Source organism: Oxyura jamaicensis, chromosome 10 (genome assembly GCF_011077185.1).
Source record: "Oxyura jamaicensis isolate SHBP4307 breed ruddy duck chromosome 10, BPBGC_Ojam_1.0, whole genome shotgun sequence".
NCBI classification, from domain to species: domain Eukaryota; kingdom Metazoa; phylum Chordata; class Aves; order Anseriformes; family Anatidae; genus Oxyura; species Oxyura jamaicensis.
The window spans coordinates 7,225,552-7,242,820 of record NC_048902.1 but is presented as its reverse complement, the minus strand read 5'-3'; the positions used below and the strand labels follow the sequence as shown (position 1 = coordinate 7,242,820).

Genomic DNA, 17,269 nt, shown 5'->3' with positions numbered 1-17,269 from the left:
TGACCAAATTGAGTTAATTGTTTCCAGCAGGACCCCAAAAACAATACCCTGATTTTATCTGAAAAATAAGCTATAGATGATGCAATGAGGGTTAGAGATGCAATTGCTTAGATGTTATAATTCCTAACTGCAGAGTGCCATAGAATGTATACTATTTGAATTTTTGTTAGCAGACAGCAGTTAGGATTTAAAAAAGGAAAAGAAAAAAAGAAAGAAAATTAAGCAACCCTCTCTTGGTGGAGTTGTAACTGAAACTTCTGACAGGAGTTTACCACAAGATAGTACAATTAACATCTGAAAGTTTGGCAGGGATATATTTATTTCTACCATAATACTTATTTCTACAAAAATGTAAATGTTTGAGTTAAACTGTTGTCTTCTTGTTTTGGATTGCTATTTTAAGACTATCAACATTTTACAATGTCATGTAAAAGCCTCACTGTTATTTTTTTCAATTTGCAGAAACTTTCAGAATCTGTATTCTTGGGTCCAATTTGTGGTTTTGTTTGTTTGTTTTTTCCTCCTTCCAGCAAGACATTCTGGAATGGAGTTCTTGTTGACAAACAAACTGATGATGATGACTTTGTATTTCAGTTTGATTGTGAAGGAAGAAATCATATTAAGCCACAATTTTTTAAAAATTGTATTCAAAAATGAGGAAGCATGTCAAAAGAATATTGGTTCTAATTAATTTATTGTAAAATTATTGTGATTCATAATCCTAAATTTGAAATGCATTAATAAAAGTCCTTAGATTCAGCTACTTCAGCAGTGATTATATTCACAAACATCGTCAGAAATTGAGAGGGGATTTACCAGTTACATGCTCTCTGCTGTAATTTTAACTGTGTAGAAATGAGTAAAATGGGCACATTAACATCAAGCAAATTCTTTACTTTTTAGAGCGAGGTAATGTACCTTGCAAAGAATGTTCTGAATTTCAGCTATTCATAACTGAGTATAATTGCTCATGGGCAAGAGGTGAGCTAATTGCAGGCAGCTCTGTTAAATCTCTATTCATTCAGCTGATAAGGTCAAAAAGGTTAACACTCAAGTGGAAAAAAAATAACTATAAAATTAAAATGCTATTCTAAACTGAAAGGACTACCTTCACCTGTGTTACTGGCTTCAGTTTTAGGTAGCAAGTAGGCAAAAGCAAAGTTAAGGAGGGAGACTAGTGAGGGAACTGGTGAAGGAAAGACTTCTCTTTGAAAAAAGCATGGATGAAAGGAACATAAATGTTTATTTTAGAAAGGAGATTAACAACAATTAGACTCTACAAAAACAATAAATGCTGCAGGAAAAATACATGAATTTCTTTTTGGCTATTCTCATGTTAAAAGAAAAACAAGACATTCCATAGGGAGTTGGTGGACAGAATTCCTAAAATGGATGAACAGAAATCTTGGATGAAATATGTTTAATCAATGGAATGTACTGCTGCAGGTATAATTAAAGCTAAGACTTCAGCAGATACAAATTAGGACTGAATGGCTATGAGATCATCAGGCATCCAAAACACCAAGGGAATTTTGCACAGCACGTTTGCAGCCTTCTGCATTGCCTCTTTCCCTCCTTCCAAGAAACAAATGCAAAACAAAGACTAAAACAGAATATGGTTCAGGGAGCAAGTCAGCAATTAAAAAGAAATCTAAACCATAGGCAGGTTATGTCAGAATTGTACTTTACAGATTTTCGGCATTCTCTTCAAAATATCTGGCTGAGACAATCAGAGATAGACTTCTGGACTACATAAATCATTGTTCTGAGCTCGCATGTCAGGTTTAGATTTTGCCTTTATATTGTGGGTATTTTGCTTTTCTGTCTCCCTATCTGTTAGAGACACAGTCAAAGCTTCCTGTGTTTATGGAATGTCTGCAAAAACCACTAGCTTTTTGGTGGGGAGAACTGACCACAAGTGCTGAATGTTCAGAGATTGTCTCAAAAGTAATCTGATGATTAAAAACAGGCTTTGGGAACCGGAATACCCCTTTCTTCCTTCCCCAAAATCAGATTACTGATTTAAACGCATGCACTTTTGAAAAGGAAGATGAAGGATTTTTTTTTTTTTTCAGTTAGGGAAAGAATAAAGGAACTTTTCTTCATAGTAGCAAGAACTTGGGATTATGTCAGTTCTGAACTTTGCAAATTTTTTCATTTGTGCTTGCATCTCCGTTGGGCATCCTCTCCCACTGTGCACACACATGCAAGTAATCTCTAGTATTTTCTGTGGAGGAGGGGGAATAACAAGCAAAAATAAACAAACAAAAACACCCCACCACTCTGCGCAAAATGCTCACTAACTCCTTCATTAGTCTGTTGAAAAAACTACTCAAGCAATGGCTTTGGTCTCTCCATCTCTTATACCCTCTCAACCGGTGAGAGTTCATTGAAGCTTGGAACAAAGTGGCATAGCTTTTGCTAGAACCACAGTCCAATGCCCTGAAGCAATACTAAAGAAGCACCAGGGCTACAAATATTCCCACTCAATGGATATACTCTTCAAACCACAGTGAGCTGGTATACACTACAGCACTGCCTTGCTACACCTTACTATTAGCCTTACTGTAGAACTGAGGAGCTGAAGTGCAGAAAGGTGAAAACACCTACCTACTGTAGGAATGCTCCTGAGATAATGGACTTACACTCTGGTCTCCTAAATATGAAAACAGTGATACAATTGTTGGAACATCTTTTCCTAGAGGTACTATTTATTCCCTACCTTGCTTTCCTGACTTCCTTATTTAGATGAAGACACCAGCCAGATACAGAAAAAAATTCATGTTAAAATGAAAAATGAACATTTTTGATGTAGTGAAGAAAACAAACAAACAAACAAAAACACACACACACAAAAACAACAACAACAACTACAAAAAACTTTTATTTGCAAGGACTTGAGAGTACAAAGCTCATGCAGGAGGAGCTCAGGACAAAAAACCACATACACACATACAAAAACAACCAAAACAACCAAAAAACAATAAAACTGCTGTGTGACAAATTCTGAGACCTTAGATCCAGTAACTTTCTTTCACTGCAGTGAAAATGTGTCTTGGGCTCTAATAAAAGCTGTGCAGAACAGCCCTACAAACTAAATTTCCAGGAACAAACATTCCCTCTCTCCTCACCCCTCCAACCCCCTTCCTCCAAGACAGTTGGTCATCTGAAACAGCATAAGAGTGGGCACTTGCCATTTGGTAACTCAGACTGCACAGTGTAACTGAGGATGTGAAGAACATGTTCAGCTGAAACTATAGATTTTAGGTAGATTTTAGGTAGGAATTATTTACTCACACTGAACTTCAGCCAGAAGACAGGAGTTATCAGCACTTGCAAAAAAGAGCAGGTAGCTTAGACTTCTGCTTATCACATCCAGTATCTCCTGCAGTATTTTAGAGCCCCCAGTAATGGCGCATCAAGGAAGGAAGACATGGGAATTTCAGCTTCATATTTGCTGTCAACCTGACATTTTCCAACTGCTGCTAGTACTGTCTTTGCTTCTGAAAACAAACAAACAAAAAAAAACAAAAATAAAAACAAACAAACAAAAAAACATTAAAAGTGGAGAATAAGCAACAAAGCACACAAAATCAGCAGCAACATTAAAAACTATAGAGCCATAGCAGTACGGATCAATTGCTTGTAAGTGGAAGCACGTAGATCTATCCCTGATGGGAATTTGTGCAGGACTCTCCTGCCAGGATGGTCCAATATTCCCTTTAACAGTCTTTCAAAAGTGTTTTCAGAAATGAAAAGTATCATTTATTAGGAGCTAAGGTGAAAGCAACCTTGATTGCTGGTGTGGAGGGGGTGTGGGGAGAGGGTTGATCAATACTTCTGTTAAGTACTGCCTTTTAAAAACCCAGTTTTACTAAATTTCAGACGCTGCTTGCTCCCTTATCAGGCTGCTTGTGGTGTCATTCACTCAACCAAGTGTATTTTGGAGCAGCCAGTTTCCTGTAAGATGTACATTTATAAGAAGCTGGTGTTACTCCCTGCCTTTCCCACTCAGACTCCTCTTTGAGCTATCCTCAAGTGCCTCAGCCAACTTAATTAGTCCAGTCAGACCAGGCTCATTTCTCTGGCACTGGAATTTGACAGCTCTGGTCAGCAGACAGATGTCTGGGGCTAGGTTTTTTAATATTGATGTTTTAATTTTGAAATAATAAGGAAGGAAAGGAAAAAAATAGGACTGCTAGCCCATGGAGGTGGTGCCATCCATCCACTTGAGATGCAAGTACAAAAAATAATATGATCCCATACTTCACAACTTTAGCTCCTGCAAGGTTTGAAATAATGTGACAACTGTCAGTGATAAGGACTGTTTTTATTTATTTATTTATTTATTTATTTATTTATTTTTCAGTAACAAACTGCAAAGTAGAAGTTTAGTCAGAGATGTGAAGACAGGCAACAGTTACAGAACACTGTCCCTTGACTAAGGCATGATAGTACATGCAATGAGTTATTTCTTTTTGTTTGTTTTAAGGCATAAGCCCAATACGGTAATTCTTCAACTGCATAAGCTACCAATTTATTATATGAATTATATTTCCCATTGGTAATTATGTGAAGAGAAGAGAGAGAATACTCCCTAGAAAACAAACAAACAAAAAAAACAAATAAACAAACGCCAGATACTCTGCAATGGCCGAACTATTCTACAGGGATTATGTTCACATTCTGTGGTGATGGGCAGCAGCATAGGCCTCTAATAAGTTGTTGGGTTTTTTAAACACCTTTTCAACTTTGTTCTTAAAAATGTATTTTTTTTTAACACAAGTATTCTTTCAAATGCATTACAGTGCATACAGTACATTCTGGAACACATATGGAAAGAATAACAGAATTAGATATTTAAACTGATAGACCTTCACAACGGGAAGACGGATGATACAGTTTGAGATAATTTTTCTGGAACAATCATCAAGGATAAGAAAGAGAAGCTCATGAAAGAAGCATTAACGAAGGATTAGGAAAACAGTAATAGGGTGTATTTGAGGTGACAGATTTTTGGGAGACTTTAATTAGATTATTCCCAAAGAAAAAACACCAGGAAATCAAAATTATGCATAATTAGATTATCTCATGGTAAATTCCCATTGAAAGAAATCTGTTCTATAATACAGTTATCAATGGAAAGACAAGAATGATCCTCCTGCCTGAAAATTAGAAGGTCTCCAATGAATTTGTCTTTCAAACACACAAATGTTTCCTTTTAGCTGTTCTGAGAGTGAGGCTATGTTTTCAAGCAATGCAATTAATTTCTGGAAATATCAATGGGATTTTGTGTCAAACATCTTTTAGTAACTGATGGCTTCAGTAATACAAGATGTGAGATTATAAAGCCACAATATAGTGAAGAACTAATGAGAACATTTCATCAGATATTCAAGGGCAAAATTCTCTGTTGGAATTCAGAAATTTTTCTGCTGCACAGTTGTCCTTAAACACAGAAGTTAGCCTCCAGAATTAATTCAAAAGATTTCTCATTACTCTTAGAGCATGTAAGTCTACTGCAGAGCAAATGCAATCAAAATTCTTTGCTTTGACACTGACTGCAGTACTATAGACCCCTGGGAGACATAACAGGTAAGTCGAGCAGAAGTTAGAAAACAGATGGAATGTAACAACGGAAGATTTTGCTAGTAATCTGAAAGCACCTGGAGACCATCAGGCTCAGAAGTCTCTGTACAAACTAACCAGGTATTCCATCTAAAGCAGAAGCTATAGACATATGCATATTTAAAACCCTGCTAGAACTGTTGAATGGTTTTACCCTTGGTGTCTTTTGGATATGGACTGTGTGATACGGTGTTTTATCAAAACATAATCCAGTTCATATCTTGGAAGCAAGAAACTTGCATTGTCCTGCAATCACTGGTTAATAAACTGTGTTTCTCAGTATAGCTAACACGCTGGGAGGAGCGCAGACTTCCTGGGGCTATATTGCATCATGCTGTGGGCGTGTGTCTTTTGCATTGGACAGGCTGAATTTAGCAAGAGAGATCAGAGGTTTTGCACCCAGCTGACAGTACACAGTGAACAATGCCAGAGTCTGGGCTCAGAGCTGTGCCCCAGAAGAATCTTCTCTTTTCCTTGCATTGATTTTCTGCATGCCAAAACCACACTTTGGTATCACGTTTTAGCTCCAGTAGGTTGAGTGAAGTGACTTTTATGCACATGCTTGTGGTAAGCAGTTAAGGCAGGTTTTGGAACTGATAGTTATTTATATGGCAAGATATGTTACTCTAAATACTGTGATCCAGAGGGACATAAATTAAGTTTCATGTGGGCAAAAAGACCTGTGAGCAAGACTTGCGACAAAACACTTAAAAATTTTTGCAAAATTTTTTTGCAATCTAAAATTAAGATTATAGAAGAAATCACCTGAAAAAATATGGCAAATATGGCAATTCTCTGTGAATTAGACATTTTAAGTATGTTGTAAAACAGCATGTCCCATAGAAACATTAAAAAAAAGATATATCTTGCCAGAGGCTCATTCTGGCTTAAAATGCTCTAGCGATCACAGCACTTGATGCAGTGATCCTATGAATTTCCCACAGCAGGCAGTGGGAATGACAAACATTCTTTTCAAGGCTGTCCCCAGTAGTGGACCCCTTGCACAGACTGCTAAAACAATCCCTTAATCCCCTCCACTCAGCGCTGACCTAAAAGAGCAGAGGATCAAAACACAACCCCTAGGATGACCTCAGCTTGCTCTGTAACACCTCACCAAGGGTCAGAAGTGTCAATAAGCTCCCTGTGGGCCCTTGCTCTGCTCTAAGGAATGTGCTCTGTATCAGGCAAACGAGAAAGCTCCTTTAGAAATACGTAACATATACACAGGGACTATTGGCTGCCTTCTTTATGAGATCTATATGCAAACCAGAAAGCTAAAATTACATGTATCCAATCAGCTTATCCAGGCCACATTTTTCAATGCTTATTGTCTACATTTCATTTTCCAAATAATTTCTCAGTTTCTCAAAATGTAGCAGAAGACACTACTGAATGTAATGCATTTGACGGATGTATTATGACAGATGTAATTGCATTTATAAACTGCGTTATTACCACCCGAGAGGGTGATTGCACACTGGAACAGGCTCCCCAGGGAAGTAGTCACTGCACCAAGCCTGTCTGAATTTAAGAAGCGATTGGACTCTGCACTTAGTCACACGGTCTAAAATTCTGGGTAGACCTGTGTGGTGCCAGGAGTTGGACTTGATGATCCTTATGGGTCCCTTCCAACTCGGGATATTCTATGATTTTATGACACAACAATTAACAGCAATTACACAAATCCCGAACTGAAAAATAAAAACATCTCAAGCAGTCCACAGCTGCTGTCAACTTGTTAAATGCACTGTTTTCCATTTTTAAGCCTTAAGGCCAGGAACAAAATTGCACAGTGAAGACCACGATCCAGATTCTCTCCTACTCCTTCACATCCAGGGTTAGAAGAGAGGGAAAGAATTTAGGTAGATCTGTAAATCCAATTAAAACGGCTCTGACAGAAGCATCTGTTCAAATTTCTTGTCTCAAAGCTACAAAAGGTTCGTTCATTCAGTCTTAGGAAAACTATGAATTAGCTACTTGTTATCCTATTAATTATGCCTCTCTCTCTAAATTCAGTGACAGCAATACAGAAACATGAATGTATTGGCAAATGATGCTCTACTTACCCCCTTTGACATACTGAAGTTAACTTACAAGCTATTCATGGCTTTGAGGATAATCACTTATCTTTTGGCATATTTACTCTGTTGGGACTCCCTAGCTATCCACTTACCTAAACATGAGATCTTTCTCTGAAGAGATAAGCTAGAAAACCTGGATCTTTTGGACCAGTTATCAAGATTTTCCTCAGTATCAGTTTACAACCTTTGCTGCCTGTGACAATACTCGGCTAAATAAGCAAATACTGTATTAAAAAGATATCCCATACTTGCATGTTGCAGACTCTATTCCAAAATAGAATTCACAGGTTGCTAGAGGGACTCAGGGATCACAGCATCACAGAGATGTGTAAGCTGATTCTGAAAAAAATAAAAGGATCAGAAATCACAACATTACATCTTGGGAGCATACCACTTTTCTGTTGCTTAGCACGTTAGCAAAGAGGCACATTTTTACATCAGTCTTTTTTCACCAGTACTCCCCAGACCAACAGCAGTCTGGGGGAAGCAGAAAACAAAGTAAGCCAAATACAAAACAACACGCATTTGCACACTCCTGTGCACTTCCTTGCAGGAGACACTAAGTAAAATGGAAAATACTATAAATTACAGAAGAACAGTTTGCATTTATCCTCATATTTGTGATGGTGACAATGTGTGTGATGATCTTCCTGTTGTTTTCCAAACAACTTGGTGGTCCTTGGACATACAAAAACCTGCCCTAGGGCGCCAATACATTTTATTATTTGACAGCATGCTGGGCAGATCCAGTTCAGCGTATCGTGCACCCATAGTACATGGTGTATGTGATGGCCCAGTACATAGCTTTCTTTGTCAGTTGAGCATATCCTGAATGAATCCAAAAACTGATGACTTTTTTCTCCTGCTCAGTTCACTTGCAGCTAAGCCATAAAAAGAACATCTCACATACAAAACATTTGGATCCATGGGATGGGAGATTCACTTAGTAGAAAGGGCAGACAAGCTGTATTAGACACTTACAGATGTCAAAGGATCAAGGGAGAGTTTCTGCCTGGAGGATTTTATTGCTCTTCTGCTGGGATTTCTACCAGGAGAAGCCAGTTGCAAAGCCCCCAGCAAAGCTGACAGCCTAGGACTTGTTCCATGCACTTAGTATCCCTACACTGTTTTCTAGAATAAAACCAGGAGAGATGAGCTTTATAAAAGCAAGGGTAGCATGAGGGTTGTGTCACTGCTCTGGCACATTCTATCCTCTTTCCACCATGCATACATTTGGAACTAAAAGTCCAAGGAATGCTAACTCAGGTCCTAGAGAACTTTGATGCTTCCAGAGTAATTCCATTTTCTATCACGGTTTGGTTTCAGAGGCAACTTAAAAATAGATCACCATGTCAACTAGACCTTGGGTTTCCATTGGCAGAGTAGCAAAGAGCATTGTCTGCCTCAAAAATCAAGTTCTGGATCAGCTGACAGAAGCAACAAGAGAGATGCTGCTTTAGACAATGTCATTTTTGGAGATTACACAAGGTGCTGCAGATGGCCAGGCCTGCACATCCGAAGCATGTGATAGAATCAAGGTCCAGATGGGTAAGACAAGGAAATTTTCAAGCGCAGTATCAACCAACTAATCACAAAACTTAGCAATCTGAGATGAAACCTTACTGCTTATCATAAGCCTGCTAGAATATAAAGATTCATTTGTCTCTTTCCTACCTGAATATATGCCAGCTTGGATTTACTGGAATTCCTAATTTAAGATCACATTTGTATCACAGCATTTATCTCAAGTCAGGTTACTTGCTTCCTAAAGAGGCAGTTATCACTAGAGTCAACAGATGCTACTTTCTGCATTTAGTCTTCCTGACTCACAACATAAGAAATTAAAACATACTTCTTCCTCAGCAGCTCCCACATGCCAGACCTTTCTGATGCTCATCCAAGTCCCAAACGAGCTCACTTATTCTCTCACAGACTTTTTTTAAAGTGTTAAGGGGCCTTAGAAATTATCAGGCCATTTCTTAGGATGCTGTTTGATGCACTGAAAGGTCACCACCTCTGGGCTATGCTGCCATCATTCCGATGGCATCAGTTTCCACAAACACATCTGAGCTAGCTTGGTAGCACTGTTGGCACAGAGGTACAGAGCTAGCTTAAGACTGCATCTTATGTATTCAGCCAGCTTCTTAAATAGATTTTACAGCCTATTTTGCCTTAACTGTAACTACACTCAGTGGTGAAATAACCTGTTTAAGGACAGAGGTATTAAATCTTCGGTCAGAGCCTTCCATTCTAATTTTATCTTCTGCTCTAGTCTAGTCTTTTGAAGGAAATGTCTCCAATAAAGGCATTTTCTAGGCATTTTCTTTTAAAATAGAAAAAGCAGAGATGGAGAAGCAGGATCATGCTTAAAACAGCTTGGAAGGAAATGCTGGGATCCCCAGGGGGGTTGAGAAACATGTGGGTTTGGGATAAAAAGAACCAAGCCAAGAGCTAGCTGGCCACTTCCAGCTTTCACACCATAAATCGTTACATTCCTTAATAGTCAGCCAGCTTTCACATACAGAAAGAAACTGAATACAGTAGGACGTAGCAGACAAGATACAGCTTAGTCAAGGGCACACTGTGTCAGGGATCCTTTCATACTCATAGCTGCAGTGCAAAGACGCAACTGGCACAAGGCCCAGCATCTCTGTAAATCAATACAGCTGTTTATTCAAACCAAATGGCTGGCAAGAATATCAAGCTTTGATTGTTGTAGCCATTTCCAAAAGGAAATTAATAACATTTCAGGAGATGACAGCTAACCCATGTGAGAACAAAAGAATTCTTTCCAAGTAAGTTTTTATTCATTTATAGGGCATGCTTTCAGTTCACTGCTTCAAGGCAGCAATAGACAGTACCCATTATGATCAGAATTGATTATCGTAAAACCCAACAGATTACCAGACAGATATTCCTCCCCAAGCATTCCTGACAGTAGAAATTTCCAAAATCTATTTGCAGTTATGAATGGCATGTATTTAAGCTTCTTGGCAATGTGTGGGAATCAAATCCCAAGATTTACGTTTAACTGCTGGGTGTGCTGAAGAGTGGCATGGACATGTGCTGCCACAGTGACACATCATCCCCTGGGTGAGAAGCCAGACTTGGCACGACTCTGCATGCAGGTTCTGCCTGCGTACAGGAGTAAGTGCAACAAGAACACTAATTTTCTGCCATGTGATATCTCACTCTAATCCATTTTTTCCCTTTGTGGTTATGACAGCAGATACATAAATCTCTCTGTTACAATAAAGTAGGAAAAAACAAGAGAAAGACAATGTGCATTGTGAACCTCCTTTTCCACCCTATCCTGGATCATACAAATGTTGGTAGTATTTTTTAATAATTGCTTTTCATTGTACAAGTGCTCCTTCTCCACTTCCAAGGTTATTATTAATTTTATTAATAACCTCCCAAGAGATGGAAACTGATACTCTTAAAAAAACGCTACGACCTTTGACATTTTTAGGCTATGTTGTCACATCTTATTGGAAAGAATTTAAGATGACAGGGCAGGATAAATGAGACAACTTCAAGTGAGCACTGGGAACAAGGCTAAAGCCTGTTCTTTTTGCACTGACTACCAATATTGTTTCACCATGTGTGAGACATGCAGTTGGTGCAAGAGGGTAGCCCAGACACCAGTCTGGCCCAGCGTTATAATAACAACAAACTTCTTGTTTGAATGTTACCAATTAGGGTGCAAGGGGACATCTGGTTGGAGCAGCACTACATATCAAGAGTGAGAAAGCTAGAGATTCAGCAAACTGTAGATTATTCTTTAGCCTGCATTTTTGTCATACCTATTACAGGAGTTAGAGATTCCAGAATATTATTAAAAAAAAAATAAAAAAATCTGTAGTTACTGACAAACAAGAAGCTTCAGCTATGAATAAGGTAGAGAAATTGAGCTAATTTGACAAGAGACCTACCAAGCTGAAAGTAGGCAACAACAGAACATTAAGAACCACAATAATAGCAAGGGCCAATAATCTGCTCTGTAGAGATGGGATTTCCCTCGGGCTGTGCTAATGCACCCAATTAAGAAGCACAAGGACCATCTTGATATTCTTAGTCTGTAGCTCAAAAGAAAAAAAAAAAGAAAAAAAAAACAAACAAACAAAAAAACCTGTGTCCCTGGGGATCACAGGCTGTTAAAATGGCAGAAGAAAAGTTCTGTTACTGTGTTGTGGAAGAGATTTGTAAGACATGACAGGCAAGGACACCATTAGTAATTTAAGTGGCTGGTAGAACATTCACTCCTGCGCTGACACAAGTTGCTGGAGCCTCCTGGATACAGTGATGATCCTGAAATTGATGCAAGGTCATTCTGTATACAGTTCTTTAACTGGGCATAGAATATACCTATCCCTCTCAGAAAGCTCAGAGACTCACACTGAGAGGTGTCAGAGAAACAGTATTTCATTCAGCATTTTTTCTGTTACTATGTTATTGATAGAAATTTTAGACAACCATTCCAAACATTTTCCTTCAGCATTTTAATCGTGATCATAACCATGATAATCTAAGAGAGAAGGAGCACTGAAGACTCTCTCAGGTATGGGTGCTCCAGACAACAGCCTGCAGGATTCCCTCCAACCTATCCCTTTCTCTTGCAGGATCTCTTGCATACACGTTGAGTAGATGCCCTATTGCACCTGTACAAAGCCAAGAACATTGAACCATCAACCACCGCCTCGCACAGGCTGTAACTGAGGTCTGAACTGCATTATTAAATGATTGTTCTGCCCTACATAACACACAGCCTGCAAACATAGGCACTCTGTTCCACAAACATTACATTACATCTTGCCTTCTCCCCTAGCTAATGCTTCTGCCCTGGATTAATCTTCATCTGTTTCAGGAACAGAAGATGGAACAGGAAATAAACCTTACATTGCTCCAAGCACAAGGTCTCAAAATGAGTGATATAAGATTAAAGGCTTATTTAGCGATGTAAAGACAAAGCTATATCAAAAACCAGAGATTAGAACATTAGGCAATTAGGAACAGAGATTCTGAATCTCTTCTCCTATACCACATCAATCCAGAAACGAGTGAGATTATTCCCTTACTCGACCCAAAAAAATTGTAAAGCTAGTCAGTGTATTTCCCCACACAGTAGTGCATTAATTAAGTATAGTAGTGCATTAGTATGCTCTATGTTATAGATAGGAGCACAGTCTATACCTCTCTTTAGAAGTTCTGTCCTGAAGAATCTTATGACTGCTTTCACAAGTCTACTCCCTCAGGAAAAATGTGCTTGTTCTGGTCTTTGGTGGTCTGTTGCAATATTCCCAACCCTGTAATCAACAATGAAGTACAGACATAACCTTACTGCTGGCCTGAAGACATGGACCTCACGATACTGTATATATGACCGAGCACACACAAAAAACCTGCTTCTCAACATCCTGAAAAGCACTTATGATTAACAAGAACAAAAATGATATATATGGTATCAAGAATACTGAGTGATCTAAAACACATTAAAACACTGAATAGGTCCTTACATTTTAATTTTTCAATTCCTTTCTTTACACTAAGTTGCAGAACCCAGATGTCACATCTGCTACAGAAAGACACTTATATTTCAAATAGTGACAGGGGCATGGTCCAACTCAGAGAAAGATCACAATCCTCCTGTCACTTCAGTCTCTCAAGTCCAAATCTCATTTCGTTTTTGACCATGCTGATCAGATCTTATGACTAGCGATCAATAGCATGAGGGTCTTCATTTATAGATTTCTATATATAAATCTATAAATCTATATTTCACAGAATTATAGAATATGATTCAGTGTTTACACAATGCAGCATGGTAGCAAATATGTTACCCACTCTTCTCTACATCGAACCAAGCATATTGCTGTCATTCAAACAAACAGAAGACAAAAAGCAGAGGCCCAGAACATTTTAATATATTAGATCCTTCAACTACAAGACCAGGAGAAATTTTAGCCTGGCTCTTCATAAAGACAGTTCTAAAAGCAGCGCTTAGTGGATAGAAGTGTATAAAATCACCACCACCACTCAGGAAACTAAGAGTTACACCCAGCCTAAACCACAAAATACCAAGTTAGTGTTATATTCCAAAGCAGTTATCTAGCTGCAGAAGAAGGCTGTGACAGTGTGGTTAGAATACGAATGCCTGTGTATTTGACTATTTGATTGGTGATGGTACCCTCCTTGCTATCAGGTAAAAAGACTATTCTCGAAACGTGCCACATGTCCGAACAGTGGCCACTGACTTGAGATAATCCTTTCACCAACATTGACTTGACATTCAGAAGATGAGGCCTTTAGAATAGACCTTCCCTATACAAACAAGATCGATTCCTCCCTGCCAGATTAGGGGTGCTCAGGTGGGAATACTGAGTAAAGGATTTGCCAGTGACTGGAGGGAATCATGCTGACACCTTACAGGGTCTGCAGGAGAAGGTTAGCGTGGACCTCTTGACCCTGCTTAAACTGTAAGAAATGCTAAGGTATGTTATTTTACCCCTCCTTCCCTGAATATATTTCTATAGATAGCAAGAACAGAACTACAAAGGCCTACAAAGGATGCACGATGCCAGGTTATCTGGAAAAGTTCTCTCTGACTCAAATTGCTAGCCTGCAAGTGAGACCCATGGGTTCTGCTTGGAAGTCAATCATGCTGCTTTAAAGACATCCAGGAAAAAGCAGAGGTGGATCTTCAAGGCAGCTGGTTCCGTAACTGTGGTATATCTTTTCATCTGAAATATTTGGAATTTATTCACAGGTGATGATACAACAGGTGTAAAAGTTAATGGTTGCCCAGGAAGCAAGGGTTGTAGGAAAGAAAGGCTGTTTAGCAATATATGGCAAATGTTGTGCCAATTTTCAAGAAGAGTAAGAAAGAAGCAATTACAGGCCTGTCAGTCTCACATCAGTGCCTGGTAAAATTATGGAAAAGATGATCCTTGAAGTTGTTGAAGTGCACCTGGGGGGCAATGCAGTCATTGGTCCCAGCCAACATGGGTTCGTAAGGGGTAGGTCCTGCCTAAAAAATTTGATTTCCTTTTATGATAAGATCACCCATCTAGTCGACCAAGGGAACCAGCTCATGTGATCTTTTTGGACTTCAGCAAAGCTTTTTACATGGTTTCCCATAGGATCCTACTGGACAAAATGTCCAGCATACAACTTAAAAAAAGCATCATACGATGGGTGAGCAATTAGCTGATGGGCAGGGCTCAAAGGGTTGTGGTAAATGGGGCCGCATCAGGCTGGCGGATGGTCACTAGTGGGGTCCCTCAAGGCTCCAATTTAGGGCCAGTCCTCTTCAATGTTTTTATAAAAGATTTGGATGTAGGACTAGAAGGTGTTTTGAGCAAATTTGCCGATGACACCAAACTTGGAGGAGTTGTGGACTCGGCTGAGGGTGGCAGAGCCTTGCAGAGAGACCTGGACAGGTTGGAGAGCTGGGCGATCACCAACCGCATGAAGTTTAACAAGAGCAAGTGCTGGGTCCTGCACCTGGGATGCAGCAACCCTGGCTACACGTACAGACTGGGTGACGCGACGCTGGAGAGCAGCCCCACAGAGAGGGATCTGGGGGTTGTGGTTGACAGCAAGTTGAATATGAGCCAGCAGTGTGCCCTGGCAGCCAGGAGGGCCAACCATACCCTGGGGTGCATCAAGCACGGCATTGCTAGTCAGTCGAGGGAAGTGATTGTCCCGCTCTACTCTGCACTGGTGCGGTCTCACCTCAAGTACTGTGTACAGTTCTGGGCACCACAGTACAAAAAAGACATTCAACTGTTGGAGAGTGTCCAGAGGAAGGCGGCGAAGATGGTGAAGGGCCTAGAGCTGAAGACATATGAGGAGCGTCTGAGGTCACTGGGCCTGTTCAGCCTGGAGAAGAAGAGGCTGAGGGGGGACCTCATCGCACTCTACAACTTCCTCGCGAGGGGGAGTGGAGAGGCAGGTGACCTATTCTCTGTAATCACCAGTGACAGGACCCGTGGGAATGGTGTCAAGCTGAGGCAGGGGAAGTTTAGGCTGGACATCAGGAAGAGGTTCTTCACCAAGAGGTTGGTCACACACTGGAACAGGCTCCCCAGTGAAGTAGTCACTGCACCAACCAAGCCTGTCTGAATTTAAGAAGCGATTGGACTGTGCACTTAGTCACAAGGTGTAAAATTTTGGGTAGACCTGTGTGGTGCCAGGAGCTGGACTTGATGATCCTTATGGGTCCCTTCCAACTCGGGATATTCTATGATTCTATTATTCTATATCATCATACATGTTTGGCTACAGCGATCGCTGAGAAGTATTCCGTATGATGATTTTGGAATGGAACACATAGAGTTCTTGTAATGAGTATAAGTGATAAATTTAAACTGTTGTAGGAACTTTTTACACTCTAGCCATAAAAATGAAGCCTGATTATTCAAGCCTTTTCTTGTGCATTTACATATCTATACATATATATCGATGCACTATTTAATCAAGTTTATTTCACTTCATTTCCAGCATTTTTTCCAACTGTCTAGAAGAACAAAGTTACCAAAGACATGAATTTCAACCATGCTCTGGTAGCAATTCTGAAAAGGACAAACATAATACTGATGTCTACAAACTCCCAGCTGCCCAGCTATGCTGTCCTTGTGCCTGTACCTCTGATCACAGCTCTGCCAAGCCCACAAATGGAGGTATGGTTCTTTTTCTTTCGATAGAGCAAGCTCTGCAAGGAGGTTGTTAGTAGTTTTTTTAATATTGTTAAAAACCTCTCCTAGCCAACAGTACACATAGCTTAGCATCTAACCTTTGGCTTAGTTCAATTTAAATATAATTTCAGTGGAAACAAGCTCATCCCTACACTCACTAGGAAGCTATAGTACATACCATAGCAAAGAACAAGAGGACATTTGCAGCTTTTTAACTACACACAAATAATGCAGAATTTGGCAAGCTTGCTATTCCCATTTCTATCACACCTCTACATGCTTTCACAGTCTTTCATCACTCCAAAGCTAAATTCCAACAGTTACACATGTGAAACTCAGATGTCAAGAAAGATGAGAATTCAGTGGCATGGGCTGTGCATGCTATGCAAATTGTTATTTTCATAAGAAACATTAAGTAGCACCCTGTTTCCAAGACAGCATTTGCAAAGGCAACAGGTGGAAATTTAGTTTTTGACAGCATATTTTTTTCACCTAATATGAAACATGTAGAAGACTTGTAATGGGATATAAGTTGCTCAGTCTTCAGGAAATTCCACTGGTGCTCTCTGGTGCACTGGTTTAGGAAAAGAAAAAGGAAAAGGAGAAAATAAGAACTGGAACTGGCTAAGCAAAATATTACTTCTGGATTCTACACTAACAGATGCATTAGACCCACACAACTTGCAGAGGAGAAGTGTGGAGACCTGCACATTTGTATACCCTCTTGCTCGAGAGAGAACATATGGAAACAGAGTTGAACAAAAATTGTAAAGCTTAATTTTGAAAAAAAAATGGAAAAATCAGCTCGTCGTATTTGCTTAGTATAAAAAATAACATCTCACATTACTGTCTATGTAGAAGGTT

General features: G+C 39.5%; 1 long non-coding RNA gene across 1 annotated transcript; it reads right to left on the bottom strand.

Annotated features, from left to right (window-relative positions):
• Window positions 1–3,034: 3,034 nt before the first annotated feature.
• Window positions 3,035–16,922, bottom strand: LOC118171905. Its single transcript, XR_004753462.1, has 3 exons — window positions 16,910–16,922; window positions 9,468–9,474; window positions 3,035–3,500 (listed from the first exon to the last, which is right to left on the bottom strand). It is a non-coding gene; the product is annotated as an uncharacterized LOC118171905 (long non-coding RNA).
• Window positions 16,923–17,269: the final 347 nt, after the last annotated feature.